The sequence below is a fragment of the Taudactylus pleione genome, unplaced genomic scaffold, assembly GCF_031769625.1.
Source record: "Taudactylus pleione unplaced genomic scaffold, aTauple2 ptg000282l, whole genome shotgun sequence".
Classification (NCBI taxonomy): domain Eukaryota; kingdom Metazoa; phylum Chordata; class Amphibia; order Anura; family Myobatrachidae; genus Taudactylus; species Taudactylus pleione.
In genome coordinates, this window is record NW_028284684.1 from 14019539 (window position 1) to 14038120 (window position 18582).

Here is an 18582-nt window from a genome sequence, read left to right on the forward strand (position 1 = left end):
AATAGTCTTTTAGCCATTCAAGGATTTCTAAGCAAATTCTAATTAGAAAAAAGTTGATAAGGGGTAATGGGTTTTGCTAAATTCATTTGAGCTTTTTAAAGGATCTTGAATTACTAAATATACAATCAAGCATCAGAAATGGTCAACCATAAATCAATTCATAGAAATACCTATAAACACTGGCAAATCAACAGTAAAATCCTAGAACATCTCAGTCCAGGGATTATCGGACATGGGTAGAGTAAGAAAATTATAGCTGGAGCAATTTCTATAAGCATTTGACCTAGCTCATGATGCAGAAGAATCGACATGGATCTGATATATGGTGAAAGAGTACACTAACAAATTGATGTATAAATGATTTCAATCATTTTCATTACCCAAGGAAATTATAACAACTCTTACTTGAAAATCACTTTTCTGGACTGGACCAGAAACCACAGCACACAGCTGATCCTCGTTAGTATAGTGGTGAGTATCCCCGCCTGTCACGCGGGAGACCGGGGTTCAATTCCCTGACGGGGAGGCTATAACTTTTATTTCTCCAATATTCCATTTCAGACACAGTGGAAAAATAATAATACAAATGTTATGGCATGCATAAATAACAACCCAAACTATAATATATTGAGATGTGTACTTAAAGGAAACCCTCATAGATCCATACAAATGGAATAGCAGATAGAGAAAACAAAATGTACCAACTGTAATGATATACTTCTATTACCATTTGTTGGCGTTAGGTGGCTATGGAATAAATCACAATGGTTTGGTATTTTGGGAAGGTTTATACATACTTACATTTTTATATGTAGAAATAAAATATAGGCAAGGAGGTTGGCATATTGGTGTATGCCACTTTTTGGAATGAAAACTGCACACATTTTCTAGGACATCAAACTACAACATTCAGAATTATTTTGACATTTCTAGCATTGAAAGACCACATTGCTGGGCCCCATTCTCAAGAACAGTATAGGTCAAGTAACTTCTCAAGCAATTTTCTTGTGCTGTCTAAGCCCAACTCCATGAGGTGGGTCCTCAAGACCCAAATTCCATTTTGCAATGGTTAGTAGAATGGATTTTATTTTTTAACAAGCACTTCATTTACATGTCTTTGGCAAGCACCCAAAAATTTTCCTAAGGACTATGGGCCTGATTCAGACTCACTCGCAAGCGCACAACACTCGTAAGTGGTTCGACGGTCCCCCACTACCCATGCGCCGCCTCCAGCGTGTGCATGCGCAAGATCCGTCCAGCGACGGCTGCTCCATCGATATGGGTCTAGCTACAAGACGGAGCGGCTGTCAATGTTGATTGATAACTCACCGCGTTTTGTATGCGGGGAGGGGGGGGCTGCACAAATGCAGGCATTCCCTTAGGAACGCCTGGTGTTTGTGGGTGGCCCTACTGACATCACTAGTGATGTCAGTAGTGGACTTCCTGTTCTATTAGAGCAGGAAGTTTACTCGCTCTCGTGAGAGCTCAGACCCTTCCACAGGGTCTCCTCGCAAGCCTGATGGTCACGATAATCGCGATGGGCTCCAGGCCACTCGCAAAAGCTGTGGGTAGTCACCCACAGCTTAGTGAGCGGCCTGATGAAAGAAAAAAACAAATACAAAACATAAAAAACCGCCGTTATTCTGAGCAAGCACTCACTAGCAGCAAGCGGCTCTGAATCAGGCCCTATATCAGCTATAATCTAAAAGATATTGCTTAGAACATGTACAACATGGCAAATCCAGCATTTATTGGACTTTATATTCAGGATTCCCATGTATTAAAATTGTATGGTATAGAATATCCAGAAAATGCATAGATATTTATTGGTGCCTTAAAAGAAGAGTGAATATATACATATATATATTTTTTTTAATTAAGTTGGAAACAGTAGCTGAATAATAGAATAAATTATCAATTTTTATAGCATTCACATAATTTGGGCATAATTTAGCAGAAGAGATTTGGAGTTTAATATTCCTCATGCAGAGCTACCATTGGTCTCTAGCATAATAGTCTTTTAGCCATTCAAGGATTTCTAAGCAAATTCTAATTAGAAAAAAGTTGATAAGGGGTAATGGGTTTTGCTAAATTCATTTGAGCTTTTTAAAGGATCTTGAATTACTAAATATACAATCAAGCATCAGAAATGGTCAACCATAAATCAATTCATAGAAATACCTATAAACACTGGCAAATCAACAGTAAAATCCTAGAACATCTCAGTCCAGGGATTATCGGACATGGGTAGAGTAAGAAAATGATAGCTGGGGCAATTTCTATAAGCATTTGACCTAGCTCATGATGCAGAAGAATCGACATGGATCTGATATATGGTGAAAGAATACACTAACAAATTGATGTATAAATGATTTCAATCATTTTCATTACCCAAGGAAATTTTAACAACTCTTAGTTGAAAATCACTTTTCTGGACTGGACCAGAAATCACAGCACACAGCTGATCTTCGTTAGTATAGTGGTGAGTATCTCCGCCTGTCACGCGGGAGACCGGGGTTCAATTCCCTGATGGGGAGGCTATAACTTTTATTTCTCCAATATTCCATTTCAGACACAGTGGAAAAATAATAATACAAATGTTATGGCATGCATAAATAACTACCCAAACTATAATATATTGAGATGTGTACTTAAAGGAAACCCTCATAGATCCATACAAATGGAATAGCAGATAGAGAAAACAAAATGTACCAACTGTAATGATATACTTCTATTACCATTTGTTGGCGTTCGGTGGCTATGGAATAAATCAGAATGGTTTGGTATTTTGGGGAGGTTTATACATACTTACATTTTTATATGTAGAAATAAAATATAGGCAAGGAGGTTGGCATATTGGTGTATGCCACTTTTTGGAATGAAAACTGCACACATTTTCTAGGACATCAAACTACAACATTCAGAATTATTTTGACATTTCTAGCATTGAAAGACCACATTGCTGGGCCCCATTCTCAAGAACAGTATAGGTCAAGTAACTTCTCAAGCAATTTTCTTGTGCTGTCTAAGCCCAACTCCATGAGGTGGGTCCTCAAGACCCAAATTCCATTTTGCAATGGTTAGTAGAATGGATTTTATTTTTTAACAAGCACTTCATTTACATGTCTTTGGCAAGCACCCAAAAATTTTCCTAAGGACTATGGGCCTGATTCAGACACACTCGCAAGCGCACAACACTCGTAAGTGGTTCGACGGTCCCCCACTACCCATGCGCCGCCTCCGGCGTGTGCATGCGCAAGATCTGTCCAGTGATGGCTGCTCCATCGATATGGGTCTAGCTACAAGACGGAGCGGCTGTCAATGTTTATTGATAACTCACCGCGTTTTGTATGCGGGGAGGGGGGGGTGGCTGCACAAATGCAGGCATTCCCTTAGGAACGCCTGGTGTTTGTGGGTGGCCCTACTGACATCACTAGTGATGTCAGTAGTGGACTTCCTGTTCTATTAGAGCAGGAAGTTTACTCGGGCTTGTGAGAGCTCAGACCCTTCCACAGGGTCTCCTCGCAAGCCTGATGGTCACGATAATCGCGATGGGCTCCAGGCCACTCGCAAAAGCTGTGGGTAGTCACCCACAGCTTAGCGAGCGGCCTGATGAAAGAAAAAAACAAATACAAAACATAAAAAAACGCCGTTATTCTGAGCAAGCACTCACTAGCAGCAAGCGGCTCTGAATCAGGCCCTATATCAGCTATAATCTAAAAGATATTGCTTAGAACATGTACAACATGGCAAATCCAGCATTTATTGGACTTTATATTCAGGATTCCCATGTATTAAAATTGTATGGTATAGAATATCCAGAAAATGCATAGATATGTATTGGTGCCTTAAAAGAAGAGTGAATATATATATATATAATTTTTTTTTTAATTAAGTTGGAAACAGTAGCTGAATAATAGAATAAATTATCAATTTTTATAGCATTCACATAATTTGGGCATAATTTAGCAGAAGAGATTTGGAGTTTAATATTCCTCATGCAGAGCTACCATTGGTCTCTAGCATAATAGTCTTTTAGCCATTCAAGGATTTCTAAGCAAATTCTAATTAGAAAAAAGTTGATAAGGGGTAATAGGTTTTGCTAAATTCATTTGAGCTTTTTAAAGGATCTTGAATTACTAAATATACAATCAAGCATCAGAAATGGTCAACCATAAATCAATTCATAGAAATACCTATAAACACTGGCAAATCAACAGTAAAATCCTAGAACATCTCAGTCCAGGGATTATCGGACATGGGTAGAGTAAGAAAATGATAGCTGGGGCAATTTCTATAAGCATTTGACCTAGCTCATGATGCAGAAGAATCGACATGGATCTGATATATGGTGAAAGAGTACACTAACAAATTGATGTATAAATGATTTCAATCATTTTCATTACCCAAGGAAATTATAACAACTCTTAGTTGAAAATCACTTTTCTGGACTGGACCAGAAATCACAGCACACGGTTGATCCTCGTTAGTATAGTGGTGAGTATCCCCGCCTGTCACGCGGGAGACCGGGGTTCAATTCCCCGACGGGGATTCTATAACTTTTATTTCTCCAATATTCCATTTCAGACACAGTGGAAAAATAATAATACAAATGTTATGGCATGCATAAATAACAACCCAAACTATAATATATTGAGATGTGTACTTAAAGGAAACCCTCATAGATTCATACAAATGGAATAGCAGATAGAGAAAACAAAATGTACCAACTGTAATGATATACTTCTATTACCATTTGTTGGCGTTCGGTGGCTATGGAATAAATCAGAATGGTTTGGTATTTTGGGGAGGTTTATACATACTTACATTTTTATATGTAGAAATAAAATATAGGCAAGGAGGTTGGCATATTGGTGTATGCCACTTTTTGGAATGAAAACTGCACACATTTTCTAGGACATCAAACTACAACATTCAGAATTATTTTGACATTTCTAGCATTGAAAGACCACATTGCTGGGCCCCATTCTCAAGAACAGTATAGGTCAAGTAACTTCTCAAGCAATTTTCTTGTGCTGTCTAAGCCCAACTCCATGAGGTGGGTCCTCAAGACCCAAATTCCATTTTGCAATGGTTAGTAGAATGGATTTTATTTTTTAACAAGCACTTCAATTACATGTCTTTGGCAAGCACCCAAAAATTTTCCTAAGGACTATGGGCCTGATTCAGACACACTCGCAAGCGCACAACACTCGTAAGTGGTTCGACGGTCCCCCACTACCCATGCGCCACCTCCGGCGTGTGCATGCGCAAGATCTGTCCAGTGACGGCTGCTCCATCGATATGGGTCTAGCTACAAGACGGAGCGGCTGTCAATGTTTATTGATAACTCACCGCGTTTTGTATGCAGGGAGGGGGGGGGTGGCTGCACAAATGCAGGCATTCCCTTAGGAACGCCTGGTGTTTGTGGGTGGCCCTACTGACATCACTAGTGATGTCAGTAGTGGACTTCCTGTTCTATTAGAGCAGGAAGTTTACTCGGGCTTGTGAGAGCTCAGACCCTTCCACAGGGTCTCCTCGCAAGCCTGATGGTCACGATAATCGCGATGGGCTCCAGGCCACTCGCAAAAGCTGTGGGTAGTCACCCACAGCTTAGCGAGCGGCCTGATGAAAGAAAAAAACAAATACAAAACATAAAAAAACGCCGTTATTCTGAGCAAGCACTCACTAGCAGCAAGCGGCTCTGAATCAGGCCCTATATCAGCTATAATCTAAAAGATATTGCTTAGAACATGTACAACATGGCAAATCCAGCATTTATTGGACTTTATATTCAGGATTCCCATGTATTAAAATTGTATGGTATAGAATATCCAGAAAATGCATAGATATGTATTGGTGCCTTAAAAGAAGAGTGAATATATATATATATTTTTATTTTTTTAATTAAGTTGGAAACAGTAGCTGAATAATAGAATAAATTATCAATTTTTATAGCATTCACATAATTTGGGCATAATTTAGCAGAAGAGATTTGGAGTTTAATATTCCTCATGCAGAGCTACCATTGGTCTCTAGCATAATAGTCTTTTAGCCATTCAAGGATTTCTAAGCAAATTCTAATTAGAAAAAAATTGATAAGGGGTAATAGGTTTTGCTAAATTCATTTGAGCTTTTTAAAGGATCTTGAATTACTAAATATACAATCAAGCATCAGAAATGGTCAACCATAAATCAATTCATAGAAATACCTATAAACACTGGCAAATCAACAGTAAAATCCTAGAACATCTCAGTCCAGGGATTATCGGACATGGGTAGAGTAAGAAAATGATAGCTGGGGCAATTTCTATAAGCATTTGACCTAGCTCATGATGCAGAAGAATCGACATGGATCTGATATATGGTGAAAGAGTACACTAACAAATTGATGTATAAATGATTTCAATCATTTTCATTACCCAAGGAAATTATAACAACTCTTAGTTGAAAATCACTTTTCTGGACTGGACCAGAAATTACAGCACACAGTTGATCCTCGTTAGTATAGTGGTGAGTATCCCCGCCTGTCACGCGGGAGACCGGGGTTCAATTCCCCGACGGGGATTCTATAACTTTTATTTCTCCAATATTCCATTTCAGACACAGTGGAAAAATAATAATACAAATGTTATGGCATGCATAAATAACAACCCAAACTATAATATATTGAGATGTGTACTTAAAGGAAACCCTCATAGATCCATACAAATGGAATAGCAGATAGAGAAAACAAAATGTACCAACTGTAATGATATACTTCTATTACCATTTGTTGGCGTTAGGTGGCTATGGAATAAATCAGAATGGTTTGGTATTTTGGGAAGGTTTATACATACTTACATTTTTATATGTAGAAATAAAATATAGGCAAGGAGGTTGGCATATTGGTGTATGCCACTTTTTGGAATGAAAACTGCACACATTTTCTAGGACTTCAAACTACAACATTCAGAATTATTTTGACATTTTTAGCATTGAAAGACCACATTGCTGGGCCCCATTCTCAAGAACAGTATAGGTCAAGTAACTTCTCAAGCAATTTTCTTGTGCTGTCTAAGCCCAACTCCATGAGGTGGGTCCTCAAGACCCAAATTCCATTTTGCAATGGTTAGTAGAATGGATTTTATTTTTTAACAAGCACTTCATTTACATGTCTTTGGCAAGCACCCAAAAATTTTCCTAAGGACTATGGGCCTGATTCAGACACACTCGCAAGCGCACAACACTCGTAAGTGGTTCGACGGTCCCCCACTACCCATTCGCCGCCTCTGGTGTGTGCATGCGCAAGATCTGTCCAGCGACGGCTGCTCCATCGATTTGGGTCTAGCTACAAGACGGAGCGGCTGTCAATGTTGATTGATAACTCACCGCGTTTTGTATGCGGGGAGGGGGGGGTGGCTGCACAAATGCAGGCATTCCCGTAGGAACGCCTGGTGTTTGTGGGTGGCCCTACTGACATCACTAGTGATGTCAGTAGTGGACTTCCTGTTCTATTAGAGCAGGAAGTTTACTCGGGCTTGTGAGAGCTCAGACCCTTCCACAGGGTCTCCTCGCAAGCCTGAAGGTCACGATAATCGCGATGGGCTGCAGGCCACTCGCAAAAGCTGTGGGTAGTCACCCACAGCTTAGCGAGCGGCCTGATGAAAGAAAAAAACAAATACAAAACATAAAAAACCGCCCTTATTCTTAGCATGCACTCACTAGCAGCAAGCGGCTCTGAATCAGGCCCTATATCAGCTATAATCTAAAAGATATTGCTTAGAACATGTACAACATGGCAAATCCAGCATTTAATGGACTTTATTTTCAGGATTCCCATGTATTAAAATTGTATGGTATAGAATATCCAGAAAATGCATAGATATTTATTGGTGCCTTAAAAGAAGAGTGAATATATATATATATATATATTTTTTTTTTATAATTAAGTTGGAAACAGTAGCTGAATAATAGAATAAATTATCAATTTTTATAGCATTCACATAATTTGGGCATAATTTAGCAGAAGAGATTTGGAGTTTAATATTCCTCATGCAGAGCTACCATTGGTCTCTAGCATAATAGTCTTTTAGCCATTCAAGGATTTCTAAGCAAATTCTAATTAGAAAAAAGTTGATAAGGGGTAATGGGTTTTGCTAAATTCATTTGAGCTTTTTAAAGGATCTTGAATTACTAAATATACAATCAAGCATCAGAAATGGTCAACCATAAATCAATTCATAGAAATACCTATAAACACTGGCAAATCAACAGTAAAATCCTAGAACATCTCAGTCCAGGGATTATCGGACATGGGTAGAGTAAGAAAATGATAGCTGGGGCAATTTCTATAAGCATTTGACCTAGCTCATGATGCAGAAGAATCGACATGGATCTGATATATGGTGAAAGAGTACACTAACAAATTGATGTATAAATGATTTCAATCATTTTCATTACCCAAGGAAATTATAACAACTCTTACTTGAAAATCACTTTTCTGGACTGGACCAGAAATCACAGCACAAAGCTGATCCTCGTTAGTATAGTGGTGAGTATCCCCGCCTGTCACGCGGGAGACCGGGGTTCAATTCCCTGACGGGGAGGCTATAAGTTTTATTTCTCCAATATTCCATTTCAGACACAGTGGAAAAATAATAATACAAATGTTATGGCATGCATAAATAACAACCCAAACTATAATATATTGAGATGTGTACTTAAAGGAAACCCTCATAGATCCATACAAATGGAATAGCAGATAGAGAAAACAAAATGTACCAACTGTAATGATATACTTCTATTACCATTTGCTGGCGTTCGGTGGCTATGGAATAAATCAGAATGGTTTGGTATTTTGGGGAGGTTTATACATACTTACATTTTTATATGTAGAAATAAAATATAGGCAAGGAGGTTGGCATATTGGTGTATGCCACTTTTTGGAATGAAAACTGCACACATTTTCTAGGACATCAAACTACAACATTCAGAATTATTTTGACATTTCTAGCATTGAAAGACCACATTGCTGGGCCCCATTCTCAAGAACAGTATAGGTCAAGTAACTTCTCAAGCAATTTTCTTGTGCTGTCTAAGCCCAACTCCATGAGGTGGGTCCTCAAGACCCAAATTCCATTTTGCAATGGTTAGTAGAATGGATTTTATTTTTTAACAAGCACTTCATTTACATGTCTTTGGCAAGCACCGAAAAATTTTCCTAAGGACTATGGGCCTGATTCAGACACACTCGCAAGCGCACAACACTCGTAAGTGGTTCGACGGTCCCCCACTACCCATGCGCCGCCTCCGGCGTGTGCATGCTCAAGATCCATCCAGCGACGGCTGCTCCATCGATATGGGTCTAGCTACAAGACGGAGCGGCTGTCAATGTTGATTGATAACTCACCGCATTTTGTATGCGGGGAGGGGGGGGTGGCTGCACAAATGCAGGCATTTCCGTAGGAACACCTGGTGTTTGTGGGTGGCCCTACTGACATCACTAGTGATGTCAGTAGTGGACTTCCTGTTCTATTAGAGCAGGAAGTTTACTCGGGCTTGTGAGAGCTCAGACCCTTCTACAGGGTCTCCTCGCAAGCCTGATGGTCACGATAATCTCGATGGGCTCCAGGCCACTCGCAAAAGCTGTGGGTAGTCACCCACAGCTGAGCGAGTGGCCTGATGAAAGAAAAAAACAAATACAAAACATAAAAAACCACCGTTATTATGAGCAAGCACTCACTAGCAGCAAGCGGCTCTGAATCAGGCCCTATATCAGCTATAATCTAAAAGATATTGCTTAGAACATGTACAACATGGCAAATCCAGCATTTATTGGACTTTATATTCAGGATTCCCATGTATTAAAATTGTATGGTATAGAATATCCAGAAAATGCATAGATATTTATTGGTGCCTTAAAAGAAGAGTGAATATATATATATATATATATATATTTTTTTTTTTTTTAATTAAGTTGGAAACAATAGCTGAATAATAGAATAAATTATCAATTTTTATAGCATTCACATAATTTGGGCATAATTTAGCAGAAGAGATTTGGAGTTTAATATTCCTCATGCAAAGCTACCATTGGTCTCTAGCATAATAGTCTTTTAGCCATTCAAGGATTTCTAAGCAAATTCTAATTAGAAAAAAGTTGATAAGGGGTAATGGGTTTTGCTAAATTCATTTGAGCTTTTTAAAGGATCTTGAATTACTAAATATACAATCAAGCATCAGAAATGGTCAACCATAAATCAATTCATAGAAATACCTATAAACACTGGCAAATCAACAGTAAAATCCTAGAACATCTCAGTCCAGGGATTATCGGACATGGGTAGAGTAAGAAAATGATAGCTGGGGCAATTTCTATAAGCATTTGACCTAGCTCATGATGCAGAAGAATCGACATGGATCTGATATATGGTGAAAGAGTACACTAACAAATTGATGTATAAATGATTTCAATCATTTTCATTACCCAAGGAAATTAAAACAACTCTTAGAAGAAAATCACTTTTCTGGATTCACCAGAAATCACAGCACACAGCTGATCCTCGTTAGTATAGTGGTGAATATCCCCACCTGTCACGCGGGAGACCAGGTTTCAATTCCAAGACGGGGAGGCTATAACTTTTATTTCTCCAATATTCCATTTCAGACACAGTGGAAAAATAATAATACAAATGTTATGGCATGCATAAATAACAACCCAAACTATAATATATTGAGATGTGTACTTAAAGGAAACCCTCATAGATCCATACAAATGGAATAGCAGATAGAGAAAACAAAATGTACCAACTGTAATGATATACTTCTATTACCATTTGTTGGCGTTAGGTGGCTATGGAATAAATCAAAATGGTTTGGTATTTTGGGAAGGTTTATACATACTTACATTTTTATATGTAGAAATAAAATATAGGCAAGGAGGTTGGCATATTGGTGTATGCCACTTTTTGGAATGAAAACTGCACACATTTTCTAGGACATCAAACTACAACATTCAGAATTATTTTGACATTTCTAGCATTGAAAGACCACATTGCTGGGCCCCATTCTCAAGAACAGTATAGGTCAAGTAACTTCTCAAGCAATTTTCTTGTGCTGTCTAAGCCCAACTCCATGAGGTGGGTCCTCAAGACCCAAATTCCATTTTGCAATGGTTAGTAGAATGGATTTTATTTTTTAACAAGCACTTCATTTACATGTCTTTGGCAAGCACCCAAAAATTTTCCTAAGGACTATGGGCCTGATTCAGACACACTCGCAAGCGCACAACACTCGTAAGTGGTTCGACGGTCCCCCACTACCCATGCGCCGCCTCCGGCGTGTGCATGCGCAAGATCCGTCCAGCGACGGCTGCTCCATCGATATGGGTCTAGCTACAAGACGGAGCGGCTGTCAATGTTGATTGATAACTCACCGCGTTTTGTATGCGGGGAGGGGGGGGTGGCTGCACAAATGCAGGCATTCCCTTAGGAACGCCTGGTGTTTGTGGGTGGCCCTACTGACATCACTAGTGATGTCAGTAGTGGACTTCCTGTTCTATTAGAGCAGGAAGTTTACTCGGGCTTGTGAGAGCTCAGACCCTTCTACAGGGTCTCCTCGCAAGCCTGATGGTCATGATAATCGCGATGGGCTCCAGGCCACTCGCAAAAGCTGTGGGTAGTCACCCACAGCTTAGCGAGCGGCCTGATGAAAGAAAAAAACAAATACAAAACATAAAAAAACGCTGTTATTCTGAGCAAGCACTCACTAGCAGCAAGCGGCTCTGAATCAGGCCCTATATCAGCTATAATCTTAAAGATATTGCTTAGAACATGTACAACATGGCAAATCCAGCATTTATTGGACTTTATATTCAGGATTCCCATGTATTAAAATTGTATGGTATAGAATATCCAGAAAATGCATAGATATCTATTGGTGCCTTAAAAGAAGAGTGAATATATATATATATTTTTTTTTTAATTAAGTTGGAAACAGTAGCTGAATAATAGAATAAATTATCAACTTTTATAGCATTCACATAATTTGGGCATAATTTAGCAGAAGAGATTTGGAGTTTAATATTCCTCATGCAGAGCTACCATTGGTCTCTAGCATAATAGTCTTTTAGCCATTCAAGGATTTCTAAGCAAATTCTAATTAGAAAAAAGTTGATAAGGGTAATGGGTTTTGCTAAATTCATTTGAGCTTTTTAAAGGATCTTGAATTACTAAATATACAATCAAGCATCAGAAATGGTCAACCATAAATCAATTCATAGAAATACCTATAAACACTGGCAAATCAACAGTAAAATCCTAGAACATTTCAGTCCAGGGATTATCGGACATGGGTAGAGTAAGAAAATGATAGCTGGGGCAATTTCTATAAGCATTTGACCTAGCTCATGATGCAGAAGAATCGACATGGATCTGATATATGGTGAAAGAGTACACTAACAAATTGATGTATAAATGATTTCAATCATTTTCATTACCCAAGAAATTATAACAAGTCTTAGTTGAAAATCACTTTTCTGGACTGGACCAGAAATCACAGCACACAGCTGATCCTCGTTAGTATAGTGGTGAGTATCCCCGCCTGTCACGCGGGAGACCGGGGTTCAATTCCCCGACGGGGAGGCTATAACTTTTATTTCTCCAGTATTCCATTTCAGACACAGTGGAAAAATAATAATACAAATGTTATGGCATGCATAAATAACAACCCAAACTATAATATATTGAGATGTGTACTTAAAGGAAACCCTCATAGATCCATACAAATGGAATAGCAGATAGAGAAAACAAAATGTACCAACTGTAATGATATACTTCTATTACCATTTGTTGGCGTTAGGTGGCTATGGAATAAATCACAATGGTTTGGTATTTTGGGAAGGTTTATACATACTTACATTTTTATATGTAGAAATAAAATATAGGCAAGGAGGTTGGCATATTGGTGTATGCCACTTTTTGGAATGAAAACTGCACACATTTTCTAGGACATCAAACTACAACATTCAGAATTATTTTGACATTTCTAGCATTGAAAGACCACATTGCTGGGCCCCATTCTCAAGAACAGTATAGGTCAAGTAACTTCTCAAGCAATTTTCTTGTGCTGTCTAAGCCCAACTCCATGAGGTGGGTCCTCAAGACCCAAATTCCATTTTGCAATGGTTAGTAGAATGGATTTTATTTTTTAACAAGCACTTCATTTACATTTCTTTGGCAAGCACCCAAAAATTTTCCTAAGGACTATGGGCCTGATTCAGACACACTCGCAAGCGCACAACACTCGTAAGTGGTTCGACGGTCCCCCACTACCCATGCGCCGCCTCCGGCGTGTGCATGCGCAAGATCCGTCCAGCGACGGCTGCTCCATCGATATGGGTCTAGCTACAAGACGGAGCGGCTGTCAATGTTGATTGATAACTCACCGTGTTTTGTATGCGGGGAGGGGGGGGTGGCTGCACAAATGCAGGCATTCCCGTAGGAACGCCTGGTGTTTGTGGGTGGCCCTACTGACATCACTAGTGATGTCAGTAGTGGACTTCCTGTTATATTAGAGCAGGAAGTTTACTCGGGCTTGTGAGAGCTCAGACCCTTCTACAGGGTCTCCTCGCAAGCCTGATGGTCATGATAATCGCGATGGGCTCCAGGCCACTCGCAAAAGCTGTGGGTAGTCACCCACAGCTTAGCGAGCAGCCTGATGAAAGAAAAAAACAAATACAAAACATAAAAAAACGCCGTTATTCTGAGCAAGCACTCACTAGCAGCAAGCGGCTCTGAATCAGGCCCTATATCAGCTATAATCTTAAAGATATTGCTTAGAACATGTACAACATGGCAAATCCAGCATTTATTGGACTTTATATTCAGGATTCCCATGTATTAAAATTGTATGGTATAGAATATCCAGAAAATGCATAGATATTTATTGGAGCCTTAAAAGAAGAGTGAATATATATATATATATTTTTTTTTATTAAGTTGGAAACAGTAGCTGAATAATAGAATAAATTATCAACTTTTATAGCATTCACATAATTTGGGCATAATTTAGCAGAAGAGATTTGGAGTTTAATATTCCTCATGCAGAGCTACCATTGGTCTCTAGCATAATAGTCTTTTAGCCATTCAAGGATTTCTAAGCAAATTCTAATTAGAAAAAAGTTGATAAGGGTAATGGGTTTTGCTAAATTCATTTGAGCTTTTTAAAGGATCTTGAATTACTAAATATACAATCAAGCATCAGAAATGGTCAACCATAAATCAATTCATAGAAATACCTATAAACACTGGCAAATCAACAGTAAAATCCTAGAACATTTCAGTCCAGGGATTATCGGACATGGGTAGAGTAAGAAAATGATAGCTGGGGCAATTTCTATAAGCATTTGACCTAGCTCATGATGCAGAAGAATCGACATGGATCTGATATATGGTGAAAGAGTACACTAACAAATTGATGTATAAATGATTTCAATCATTTTCATTACCCAAGAAATTATAACAACTCTTAGTTGAAAATCACTTTTCTGGACTGGACCAGAAATCACAGCACACAGCTGATCCTCGTTAGTATAGTGGTGAGTATCCCCGCCTGTCACGCGGGAGACCGGGGTTCAATTCCCCGACGGGGAGGCTATAACTTTTATTTCTCCAGTATTCCATTTCAGACACAGTGGAAAAATAATAATACAAATGTTATGGCATGCATAAATAACAACCCAAACTATAATATATTGAGATGTGTACTTAAAGGAAACCCTCATAGATCCATACAAATGGAATAGCAGATAGAGAAAACAAAATGTACCAACTGTAATGATATACTTCTATTACCATTTGCTGGCGTTCGGTGGCTATGGAATAGATCAGAATGGTTTGGTATTTTGGGGAGGTTTATACATACTTACATTTTTATATGTAGAAATAAAATATAGGCAAGGAGGTTGGCATATTGGTGTATGCCACTTTTTGGAATGAAAACTGCACACATTTTCTAGGATATCAAACTACAACATTCAGAATTATTTTGACATTTCTAGCATTGAAAGACCACATTGCTGGGCCCCATTCTCAAGAACAGTATAGGTCAAGTAACTTCTCAAGCAATTTTCTTGGGCTGTCTAAGCCCAACTCCATGACGTGGGTCCTCAAGACCCAAATTCCATTTTGCAATGGTTAGTAGAATGGATTTTATTTTTTAACAAGCACTTCATTTACATGTCTTTGGCAAGCACCCAAAAATTTTCCTAAGGACTATGGGCCTGATTCAGACACACTCGCAAGCGCGCAACACTCGTAAGTGGTTCAACGGTCCCCCACTACCCATGCGCCGCCTCCGGCGTGTGCATGCTCAAGATCCATCCAGCAACGGCTGCTCCATCGATATGTGTCTAGCTACAAGACGGAGCGGCTGTCAATGTTGATTGATAACTCACCGCGTTTTGTATGCGGGGAGGGGGGGGTGGCTGCACAAATGCAGGCATTCCCTTAGGAACACCTGGTGTTTGTGGGTGGCCCTACTGACATCACTAGTGATGTCAGTAGTGTACTTCCTGTTCTATTAGAGCAGGAAGTTTACTCGGGCTTGTGAGAGCTCAGACCCTTCCACAGGGTCTCCTCGCAAGCCTGATGGTCACGATAATCTCGATGGGCTCCAGGCCACTCGCAAATGCTGTGGGAGGTCACCCACAGCTTAGCGAGCGGCCTGATGAAAGAAAAAAACAAACAAATACAAACAAAAAAAAACGCCCTTATTCTGAGCAAGCACTCACTAGCAGCAAGCGGCTCTGAATCAGGCCCTATATCAGATATAATCTAAAAGATATTGCTTAGAACATGTACAACATGGCAAATCCAGCATTTATTGGACTTTATATTCAGGATTCCCATGTATTAAAATTGTATGGTATAGAATATCCAGAAAATGCACAGATATTTATTGGTGCCTTAAAAGAAGATTGAATATATATATATATATATATATATATATATATATATATATTTTTTTTTTTTTTTTTTTTTAATTAAGTAGGAAACTGTAGCTGAATAATAGAATAAATTATCAATTTTTATAGCATTGACATAATTTGGGCATAATTTAGCAGAAGAGATTTGGAGTTTAATATTCCTCATGCAGAGCTACCATTGGTCTCTAGCATAATAGTCTTTTAGCCATTCAAGGATTTCTAAGCAAATTCTAATTAGAAAAAAGTTGATAAGGGGTAATGGGTTTTTCAAAATTCATTTGAGCTTTTTAAAGGATCTTGAATTACTAAATATACAATCAAGCATCAGAAATGGTCAACCATAGATCAATTCATAGAAATACCTATAAACACTGTCAAATCAACAGTAAAATCCTAGAACATCTCAGTCCAGGGATTATCAGACATGGGTAGAGTAAGAAAATGATAGCTGGGGCAATTTCTATAAGCATTTGACCTAGCTCATGATGCAGAAGAATCGAAATGGATCTGATATATGGTGAAAGAGTACACTAACAAATTTATGTATAAATGATTTCAATCATTTTCATTACCCAAGGAAATTAAAACAACTCTTAGTTGAAAATCACTTTTCTGGATTCACCAGAAATCACAGCACACAGCTGATCCTCGTTAGTATAGTGGTGAGTATCCCCGCCTGTCACGTGGGAGACCGGGGTTCAATTCCCCGACGGGGAGGCTATAACTTTTATTTCTCCAATATTCCATTTCAGACACAGTGGAAAAATAATAATACAAATGTTATGGCATGCATAAATAACAACCCAAACTATAATATATTGAGATGTGTACTTAAAGGAAACCCTCATAGAAATGGAATAGCAGATAGAGAAAACAAAATGTACCAACTGTAATGATATACTTCTATTACCATTTGTTGGTGTTAGGTGGCTATGGAATAAATCAGAATGGTTTGGTATTTTGGGAAGGTTTATACATACTTACATTTTTATATGTAGAAATAAAATATAGGCAAGGAGGTTGGCATATTGGTGTATGCCACTTTTTGGAATGAAAACTGCACACATTTTCTAGGACATCAAACTACAACATTCAGAATTATTTTGACATTTCTAGCATTGAAAGACCACATTGCTGGGCCCCATTCTCAAGAACAGTATAGGTCAAGTAACGTCTCAAGCAATTTTCTTGTGCTGTCTAAGCCCAACTCCATGAGGTGGGTCCCCAAGACCCAAATTCCATTTAGCAATGGTTAGTAGAATTGATTTTATTTTTTAACAAGCACTTCATTTACATGTCTTTGGCTAGCACCCAAAAATTTTCCTAAGGACTATGGGCCTGATTCAGAAAATGATAGCTGGGGCAATTTCTATAAGCATTTGACCTAGCTCATGATGCAGAAGAATCGACATGGATCTGATATATGGTGAAAGAGTACACTAACAAATTGATGTATAAATGATTTCAATCATTTTCATTACCCAAGGAAATTATAACAACTCTTAGTTGAAAATCACTTTTCTGGACTGGACCAGAAACCACAGCAAACAGCTGATCCTCGTTAGTATAGTCGTGAGTATCCCCGCCTGTCACGCGGGAGACCGGGGTTCAATTTCCTGACGGGGAGGCTATAACTTTTATTTCTCCAATATTCCATTTCAGACACAGTGGAAAAATAATAATACAAATGTTATGGCATGCATAAATAACAACCCAAACTATAATATATTGAGATGTGTACTTAAAGGAAACCCTCATAGATCCATACAAATGGAATAGCAGATAGAGAAAACAAAATGTACCAACTGTAATGATATACTTCTATTACCATTTGTTGGCATTAGGTGGCTATGGAATAAATCAGAATGGTTTGGTATTTTGGGAAGGTTTATACATACTTACATTTTTATATGTAGAAATAAAATATAGGCAAGGAGGTTGGCATATTGGTGTATGCCACTTTTTGGAATGAAAACTGCACACATTTTCTAGGACATCAAACTACAACATTCAGAATTATTTTGACATTTCTAGCATTGAAAGACCACATTGCTGGGCCCCATTCTCAAGAACAGTATAGGTCAAGTAACTTCTCAAGCAATTTTCTTGTGCTGTCTAAGCCCAACTCCATGAGGTGGGTCCTCAAGACCCAAATTCCATTTTGCAATGGTTAGTAGAATGGATTTTATTTTTTAACAAGCACTTCATTTACATGTCTTTGGCAAGCACCCAAAAATTTTCCTAAGGACTATGGGCCTGATTCAGACACACTCGCAAGCGCACAATGCTCGTAAGTGGTTCGACGGTCCCCCACTACCCATGTGCCGCCTCTGGCTTGTGCTTGCTCAAGATCCATCCAGCGACGGCTGCTCCATCGATATGGGTCTAGCTACAAGACGGAGCGGCTGTCAATGTTGATAACTCGCCGTGTTTTGTATGCGGGGAGGGGGGGGTGGCTGCACAAATGCAGGCATTCCCTTAGGAACACCTGGTGTTTGTGGGTGGCCCTACTGACATCACTAGTGATGTCAGTAGTGTACTTCCTGTTCTATTAGAGCAGGAAGTTTACTCGGGCTTGTGAGAGCTCAGACCCTTCCACAGGGTCTCCTCGCAAG

General features: G+C 38.9%; 7 non-coding genes across 7 annotated transcripts; all 7 read left to right on the forward strand.

Annotated features, from left to right (window-relative positions):
* The first annotated feature begins 454 nt into the window (after positions 1-454).
* Positions 455-526, forward strand: TRNAD-GUC (transfer RNA aspartic acid (anticodon GUC)). Its single transcript has one exon. It is a non-coding gene; the product is annotated as a tRNA-Asp (tRNA).
* A 3954-nt stretch (positions 527-4480) lies between these two features.
* TRNAD-GUC (transfer RNA aspartic acid (anticodon GUC)) lies at positions 4481-4552 on the forward strand. Its single transcript has one exon. It is a non-coding gene; the product is annotated as a tRNA-Asp (tRNA).
* A 1944-nt stretch (positions 4553-6496) lies between these two features.
* On the forward strand, positions 6497-6568 carry TRNAD-GUC (transfer RNA aspartic acid (anticodon GUC)). Its single transcript has one exon. It is a non-coding gene; the product is annotated as a tRNA-Asp (tRNA).
* A 1948-nt stretch (positions 6569-8516) lies between these two features.
* Positions 8517-8588, forward strand: TRNAD-GUC (transfer RNA aspartic acid (anticodon GUC)). Its single transcript has one exon. It is a non-coding gene; the product is annotated as a tRNA-Asp (tRNA).
* A 3963-nt stretch (positions 8589-12551) lies between these two features.
* TRNAD-GUC (transfer RNA aspartic acid (anticodon GUC)) lies at positions 12552-12623 on the forward strand. Its single transcript has one exon. It is a non-coding gene; the product is annotated as a tRNA-Asp (tRNA).
* A 1938-nt stretch (positions 12624-14561) lies between these two features.
* Positions 14562-14633, forward strand: TRNAD-GUC (transfer RNA aspartic acid (anticodon GUC)). Its single transcript has one exon. It is a non-coding gene; the product is annotated as a tRNA-Asp (tRNA).
* Positions 14634-16612: 1979 nt separating this feature from the next.
* On the forward strand, positions 16613-16684 carry TRNAD-GUC (transfer RNA aspartic acid (anticodon GUC)). The gene has a single exon. It is a non-coding gene; the product is annotated as a tRNA-Asp (tRNA).
* Positions 16685-18582: the final 1898 nt, after the last annotated feature.